Below are 8,531 nucleotides of genomic sequence, written 5' to 3' on the forward strand. Positions count from 1 at the left end.
TGCAAAAATTGCGAGTTGTCCTGCCCTTTATGCTTTTGAATTCCGTGTTATGTGCTAGTCCAAATATGTCTACATACAACTGGATTGCTTGGTTTCAATGCATTTTTATTGTATACTATTTAGGTACAAAAACAAGGCACTACCCTGGACAAATGTAAATGGACGGCCGACCAGCGCCTTTTTTGTGTGTGATATGGTGGTAACTTGAATAGCTTTTATTTTTCTGCGAGCCTCCAATTCATGTACTTTTGCTCACAATGTTGTCATTTCTTCAAGGAATTCCTACAGTTCATGGTTGCGGTCTCCGCAGCCCCATCTTCACCATCAAGTGAGCTCTCTTGATACCAGCCAAGGCACGTAAAAGGTTATCTTGCTGGGATCCTTGCTGCCGCTGCTTTGTTGAGTTGCAGGAGGGCCAGTGTCATTGTCGTTTGGTGTTTGTAGGCTGAGGGACATGTCTCGTGACAAGTTCTCCGGCAAATCTCCTGTTCAATACAGAGATTGTGAAGCACGCAGCATGAGATTATAAACTTGGACATGTTGTCCACTGTCCACATGTCCAACCTGTGCAATTGCCTGAAGCGATTCTTTAGATCTCCGAAGGCATTTTCAATTAGGATCCTCGTTCCCGACATCCTTGCATTGAAGGCTCTGTCGCTGCAGTCCAGGTTTCCGTAGTCCCGAATAGGTGTCATGAGGTGCTCTCTGAAAGGGTAGGCTGCATCGCCTACTATGTGGTACACACTGGAGCACAATTGTGGCAGCAGATTAGCAACCCTTGACCTTCTGAAAATTCTTGAATCATGCATTTTACTTGGGGCGCCAGTGCTGACGTCAAGAAATCTCTTCTTGTTGTCGCATATGCCTTGAAGGGTCACAGATGGGTAATGGTGTCTGTTTCCGTACACGGAGCGTACTTTGCCAGCTGGACACCTGATGGATATGTAGCTGCCGTCAACGCATCCAATAGTGCTGGGAATCTTGATACCTTCAAAGACACAAAATACGTACATGGTTGAGTGAAGCTTGCACTCGCAACGACCAAAGGTACTGGAAAGTTCAATAAGCTTGCAACACCAGGAAGTGCACAAATTTATCAGAGGGAGCATCTTGTTTCATTAAGTAGGGGTCGTGATAGGCAGGCAGTTATCTGCTGTCTAACAGTAGACATTTTGTTATAGGGACACGTTCACAGGACTACAGGTGCATGATGCAACAAAAATTGTAAAAAATATAAACTTGAACGAAAGAATGTGGCTCGAGAAGCTTAGTGCAACAAACGTCCATTCAGCGTGCTAAATTATATACTAAATGCTTGGTCACCTGCTCACAATCAGTAGCGAGCTTGTGCAGGTCACTAGGGAACTTGATGATACTGGGCAATGTCGAGGAGAAATGAGGTTACCCGGCTCATCATTCTGTGGTGGGTGCTTTCTGCAACTTCGAAGCGACCAGCAACATCCCTAATGCAAGCCTTGTTGGCTGCATACCTGAAAAAATAAGCATGCTTTGAAGAAATAGCACGGTGAAATGGAATAGCATTTTTTTATTATTTGAACAAATTGAAAAATATTGCCTAAGACAGATTATGCAATCCACCTGTTTAGGTTTATCTTTAAGAGCTCGACGTGCGTGACGAATCGCACTGTTATAGCTGAGCTAATTAACAATTAATTTTTTTTGCGTAGTCAAATTAAAATAGTGCAGATGAAGTATATGCATGCCACTGTGAATAGCCTGCTTTCAATGCTGATTCAAGTGTTTTGGGCAATAGCGTGCAAGACTGTTTTGAACATTAATAGAGAATCATGCTTTGCTACTGCACCTAGCAACCAGTATTTGGCAACAAGCTTGTTTCAGTTTACTGGTGCACACACAAAAAAAAAACGTATTTCACATCCCATTTTCATTGTTCTACCTTTGACCCCCGTTAGCAGCATGCCGTGCGTATTGTAACCACTAAAAGTTGTACCTTCTGGTGCAACACATTTTTTGCAAGCTGTAATGTTCCCATCATCCAAGCAGAAGTCAAAGTGCTTTTAGCTAACGACAGCAGCATTCGCAAACACACCGACGCTCGTGGCGGCCACGTATCTGTTCATGTTGACTATACACAACACAACTCACCAAAGAAAGGACAGAATGTGTTCTTCAGGAGATTTGGGAGGAAGGCCACCGCGATCTCTCTTTTTAGGGCAATGCGGTGACTTGGCGAATTCAGCTGCCAAGAGTTCCGCCACTGTCCGTGTAATGCGGAAATTTCTTTTGAACTAGAAAAAATAAAAGAGAAAGAAACAGGCGCTTTAACAATCTCAGCACCCATGGAAGCTGAATGACTCACCTGCTCGTCGGAGTAGGAAGACACTGTTTTTGCAATGTACGAATCCACTTTCGGTCTTTGCTCCGGCAGCGAAAATAGCTCTTGAAACGCCGCGCATACATTTCGTAGTCGTCATCATCGCTAGAGTCGTCCGTGGAACTCAAACTCGAATCTGAAGATGAGCTCTCTTCATCCAGCGTCTCAAGCACTTCAAGGCGAACACGCTTTGCCGCCGCCATTACCGCTGCGCTCGCCGGCTGAACCAAAATAAAAAAATGGAGGATATGACGGTTTAAGTCACGTGACTTCCTCCGTACTCCGCTTTTCAGGCGAGAGCAGTCCGGACTGCTCCCGGCTGCTCTCGGCGCAGCGAAACTGCTCTTGTTCTACCACTGGATGACGACTCTCCCACTCCTGTTCGACCACTGAAACACGCCGCCTCTGGAAAGAGCACTTTCAGCGTGCTTTTGAGTGCTCCTGTTCTCCCAATGGAATTCGCCATGAGACTTCGGATTACCTGACCTCGAACAAAAGGACCACGGAATAGAGCGCGCACGAAGCTTCTCGGTTCGCTCAGCCGCACCGTGCGCAGCCAAGATTAGGCCACAAGAGTAGGCGCGGGCTCATCTGTGCCGCCCCCCTCTTGGGCGCGCTCGATCACGTGACCTCTAACAATTGGCGCGCGGGAAAATGCGCATCCAACCACAATCCTTCTTGGATAATCCTTGTACGCTTTCCCTCGTACCTACAGCATACGATGTAAAGGGGGAAGGGGCAATGTTATGCACTTGCACTTTACGAGTAAATGGTACACCACGACAATGCGGACAGCACCGTGGATGACGACGGCGAGAACTCGCATGACGTGTCCATATAATTCCTGTCGCGAAATGATCTGTGGTGAGAGAGAGAAGTAGTTCGTTATGAAGAAGGGAAAGGTTGGAGCTATCTTCTGAAGCTCTTGAGGGAGTACGGCTAAGCGCCCAATCTGTGGTGAATTCACTCAAGTGGCAGTTAACACTTAAAATGGCTCCAGTGTCGGTTTCTATACCCTTTCTAACGAATTTCACAGTATTTATTAGTATTGGCACAAGTTACTGACTTTACCTAATTCCACCCAGTTCCGTTATGGTATAGGTTGAAATTTTTTCTTGCGGGTTTCACCTGCCGAAGTTTTGCAGCTCCTATTCATTTTCTGAGTTTGTTTTGGCCTGGCTCGACATACTGTCTGTTCCGCAGGTATTCGTGAAAACATTAGCGGCGAATACACCGATTGCCTCACCCTCAGCGAGAAGGATGTACCTCATCCATGTTTTTGGTACTCCGTTGGGAGCCCGTTGTATATCGGGTCCGTTGCTTGTACGCAAAACCTGAAAAGTAGATTACACATATACAGCAACAGGTGTTGGGCCTGAAAATGTACAAACAAGAGCAATGATATCTTCGTGATGATAACACGAAGATAATATTCTCATTGCAAATGAGATAATAAATAGCCAGAATGTATTCCAAGAGGCAGATTTCGCGATTAAACAATGCTCCTACTCCAACAAGCTAATTTTCGCCTATGGAAGTTTGGTTGCGAAACTGCAGGAAAAAAATTATGGCCGCTATAGACAGTCTCCTGGTCACACTGCAGTATAGCCTTGACCTCTGCCCGCGAAGATGCGCGCGCTGGGAAGTATACACGTACGTGTTTTCCACAGCAATACGCATACTGTGCTGCTTTCGTCAACTTCACCACTTCACCATCCCTCCTCTTGGACATCGTCTCTATGTTCTCACACATTCCTTCCCCAGCGTGGAGTACATGGCAGACTAAAGGCTATTTACTCCGGCTGAAATGTACACCATTCTGCCATTGAAGCTCCCCTCCCTCTGAAATTGCAGCAATCGCCTTATAATGAACAAATGTTTCTTTGCAACAATGGTGCGACTTTATGTGTGCGTGTGCACAAGTTCTAACGCATTTCAAAGAGCCAGGCGCTACGGAAGTTATGCTCACCAACACATTAGGAATATGTGCACAAGCCTGAAACAAAAAAAAAAACTCCTGAAAAGTTATACTGTGATATAGTGACAGACAATAGGTATAATACAACTTTTAATACCGAAGCCCATGGCTTAGCGGCTCCATAAATTACATTAGAGAGCTTTAGCGTGTCCGGTATTCCGCTAAACGCTGGTAGATCGCACAGAATAAGGGGTGAGTAAGGGCGCAAACGGGAGTGCCCTGCACGGTGCAGCCATCTGGTTGCGCAGAGCTCAACTAGACAAACGCAGATTTGCTACTGTAGTTATCAAATGGATTCTACTTCGCTGATGGTGTGAAGTTTCGGAAGTGGCGTAATTGTGAACTCAAAATTTAAGGGCCGACACTAAACTTGGAAGGCTTCGAGTGGTGGAAATGAGAGGGATGGGCAAGTGACTCAGGTAGCTACGCAGAATTACACATTAAAAATTTAGCGCCAGTAGACCGGCCATAATCTAACTAATCGCAAATGAAACGATGGAGGACCGCCCCGGAATCGCAGTATAGTGATAAGCTTTTTCTTTGTGAGGCAAAAGTACATGCAGAAGGGAACTGCAGTATATTGTTCCATATGTTACAAGCCCTTCCCGTACATTGGAGAAAGCGCGAGCCAGTGGAGGAAGACAACGATCGAAGAAGCGCTCGTGTGGTTGTTGTTGTGCCATCTTGGCTTCGCTCTGTATAATTCCATCAATACATTTCCCCCTTTTGTTTTGCCTATTTTTATCCCCGTCACATTTTAGGTGTGGGTGCAGGGTACCAACACGATTCAGCGGAGCTCCGCAGCGGCCGGCGCCTGGCTCTTTCCACAATGGCCGAAGAGATGGTTCCACCGCAACTGGGCAACATCACGGTGTCGTTGCCAAGCCAAGAGATCCGGGCTCGTTTTTTGGGACTGATGATGCAGACATCGCATACTTTTTCTTTTCAACGACAGTGGTAAGCTCCCAGTGAGGATTTGGCAATGCCTGCCGTATGCACTCCAACCCAATTTTATTCTTCTGTAAATTTCTTTCTCGTGATCAGGGTCCCCTGTGACCTAGATACACGTATTCCTTTACAGACTCTAGAGGCTGACTGGCGATCCTGAATTCTTGTTCCCTTGCCAGGCTATTGAGCATTATCTTCGTCTTCTGCATAATCATCTTCAACCCAATTCTTACACTTTCTCGATTAGGTCCTCAATCATTTGTTGTAATTCGTCTCCATTGTTGCTGAATAGGACAATGTCATCTGCAAACCGAAGGTTGCTGAGATATTCGCCGTCGATCCTCACTCCTAAGCATTCCCAGTCTAAGAGCTTGAATACTTCTTCTAAGCATGCAGTGAATAGCATTGGAGAGATTGTGTCTCCTTGCCTGACCTCTCTCTTGATAGGTAACTTTCTACTTTTCTTGTAGAGAACCAAGGTAGCTGTGGAATCCTTGTAGATATTTGCTGAGATATTCACGTATGCCTCCTGTACCCCTTGATTACGCAATGCCTCTATGACTGCTGGTATCTCTACTGAATCAAATGCCTTTTCTTAATCTATCAAAGCCATATAGAGAAGTTGATTGTACTCCGCAGATTTCTCCATTACCTGATTGATGACGTGGATATGATCCATCGTAGAATATCCCTTCCTGAAGCCAGCCTGTTCTCTTGGTTGGCTGAAGTCAAGTGTTGCCCTGATTCTATTGGAAATTATCTTGGTTAATATCTTATGTAATATTAAAAGCAAGCTAATGGGTCTGTAATTCTTCAATTCTTTAACGCTCCCTTCTTATGGATAAGTATAATGTTGGCGTTCTTCCAGCTCTCTGTACACTTGAAGTTGTGAGGCATTGCGTATAAAGGGCCGCAAGCTTTCAAGCATGATATCTCCTCCATCTTTGATTAAATCTACTGTATTCCATCTTCTCTAGCCGCTTTCCCCCCTGGTCATGTCTTTGAAGAGCCTTCTAACTTCATCGCTAGTTATAGAAGGAGCTCCTGTATCCGGTTCACACTATTTCGAGTGAAAGTAGCTTGACTGTTTTGGGAACTGTACAGGTCAGTATAGAATTCTTCCGCTGCTTTTACTATGTCATCTAAATTGCTGATGATATTACCATGCTGATCTTTCAGTGCATACATCTTGCCTTGTCCTATGCCAAGCTTTCTTCTTACTGATTTCATGCTGCGTCCATATTTACGGCTTCCTCAATCTTTCCTACGTTATATTTCGAATATCCCTTACTTTCTTTGATGAAGTTATAGTTAGTTGATGATGAAGTTAGGAAGTTCGCAGGCGCAAGTTGGAATACGCTAGCGCAAGACAGGGGTAATTGGAGATCGCAGGGAGAGGCCTTCGTCCGCAGTGGACATAAGTATAGGCTGATGATGATGATGATGATCATGATGCAGACATTAAAGAGTGGTTCGCGATCTACGAGCGTGCAATTAAGAACAACCGATGGGATGATACGGTCATGCTGGCCAACATCCCATCTTAAATTCAAGGGACAGCAAGGATGTGGTTTCAGAATCACGAAGGGGAGAAATAGGAAGCTGGGATACCTGCAAGGAAAAGATGCGTGCTCTGTTCGGCAAGTCGCTCGCTCGAAAGATCGCGGCGAAGAAGGAGCTAACACCACTTGCCCAAACATCAACAGAATCCTACCTGTCCTACATAAAGATGTGCTGGCCCTTTGCCGCAAAGCGGATGACGGTATCGCAGAGTAGGAAAGCGTGGGACACGTCCTAAAAGGGATAGCAGATGATGCGTTCAATCTGATAATCTGCAAGGACTGTGACACAGTAGATATCATCATAAAGGAGTGCAAGCGTTTTGAAAATGTCGAGAGTAGACGTATTGCCCATCAGTTCGCTCGACTTACACGGCAGCAACATCGTCGTGCGAAGACGTACCTCCGCCACAGCTGCCGCTAACCGCGGAACACGGGACGAAGATTATACGGCGTGAACTTCAGGTTATGTCACCTGCTTCCCCGTGCTACGGTGGCTAGATGGGTAGGTGTGCCGACCGGCGCGTCTGGAGCATAGTTCACCACTTCTCCGCGTCATGACGCAAAATTGGCGCTGCGGTCAGTAGAACGGTTCCGCAGCGCGCGTCGTCTGCTACAGAGGGCTGGCGGCGAGCAAAAGAATGAAGCCCGTATTTTAATAGTTGTATGTCGTCCTGTTCGTGTCAGTTTCAAAGGTGAAGAGCTCCGCGTCTCTCGTACTGTTTGCAAGTTCCTAAGCGATGTGGAATGTTCCAGGTCGGAAAAATGACCAGCGAGTTAGCGGCGGCATTGCTCCACCTAAGAAGACCACCAAGAAAACTTACTGCTTCGCTCCGAACTGCAAGTCGGGCTCTAATTTGTGAGAAAGACAGAGAAAATGTTCCGCTGTCTGACAGCGGAAATGTTCGCCCCCGGCTGCTCAGTAGCTTGCTCAGTATCGGCGACGTTAATGAGCAAGCGCCGTACACCGAAAAGCGTCCGTCTATGAGCTCCTCGACATTGGGAATTTGCAAGCCGCACATCAAGTGCTCAGCGCCTGCGACATCGAGCACCACTGCGCTGCTACAGGGAAAAGAAAAGTGACTCTAGGCTTATATTCTATATAGCAGGCAAGGAAGTTCCTGCAAAGAACCAAGTGCTCCGATTGCTCAGGGACATTACTGAATTCAACAGAATGAGTAGGTCAGGGCTGTTGCTCCCTTTTGAAGCACTAAAAAAAATCTGGTAGCATCGCTCGAAGACGCCTTCAAGCTGTGCTTCAGTTTAAATGAGTTACGAAGGAACAGTATCGCCAACTTTACATTCTTTCTGCAGCTGAATCTTCCGAATTTGATCGGCTGTGAGCGGCACAAGAAAGAGCTCACAAACGATGTTGTGAAGTTCTATTCGATTACACGCCTTAATTTCTTGTCAAGGGCAGAACATGGCGCGTGAAGCAACAGGGAGAAGAGGAATCACCTGAAGCGGAGGCATGTGCTGTGAATAATGTTATGATGGTGGCCGGACCAACGTTGGCGACATTGCTGGCGCTAGGCTATTTATGTTGGTGCGTTAAGTTATGAGAGCGTTTCTTGTATTTTAAATATATTCATGAATCTAGCCCAAGACGTATTGCTTTATTTTATTGCAACCGAACAGTGACCACATGCACTTACCAACACAATAGGCACTTACCAACACAAATACCGCA

The 8,531-nt window shown here is 46.0% G+C and overlaps 1 pseudogene; it reads right to left on the bottom strand.

Moving 5' to 3' along the window:
* Nucleotides 1–365: 365 nt before the first annotated feature.
* On the bottom strand, nucleotides 366–2,559 carry LOC119459336 (putative nuclease HARBI1; annotated as a pseudogene).
* Nucleotides 2,560–8,531: the final 5,972 nt, after the last annotated feature.

The sequence above is a fragment of the Dermacentor silvarum genome, chromosome 7 (genome assembly GCF_013339745.2).
Source record: "Dermacentor silvarum isolate Dsil-2018 chromosome 7, BIME_Dsil_1.4, whole genome shotgun sequence".
Lineage (NCBI taxonomy): Eukaryota > Metazoa > Arthropoda > Arachnida > Ixodida > Ixodidae > Dermacentor > Dermacentor silvarum.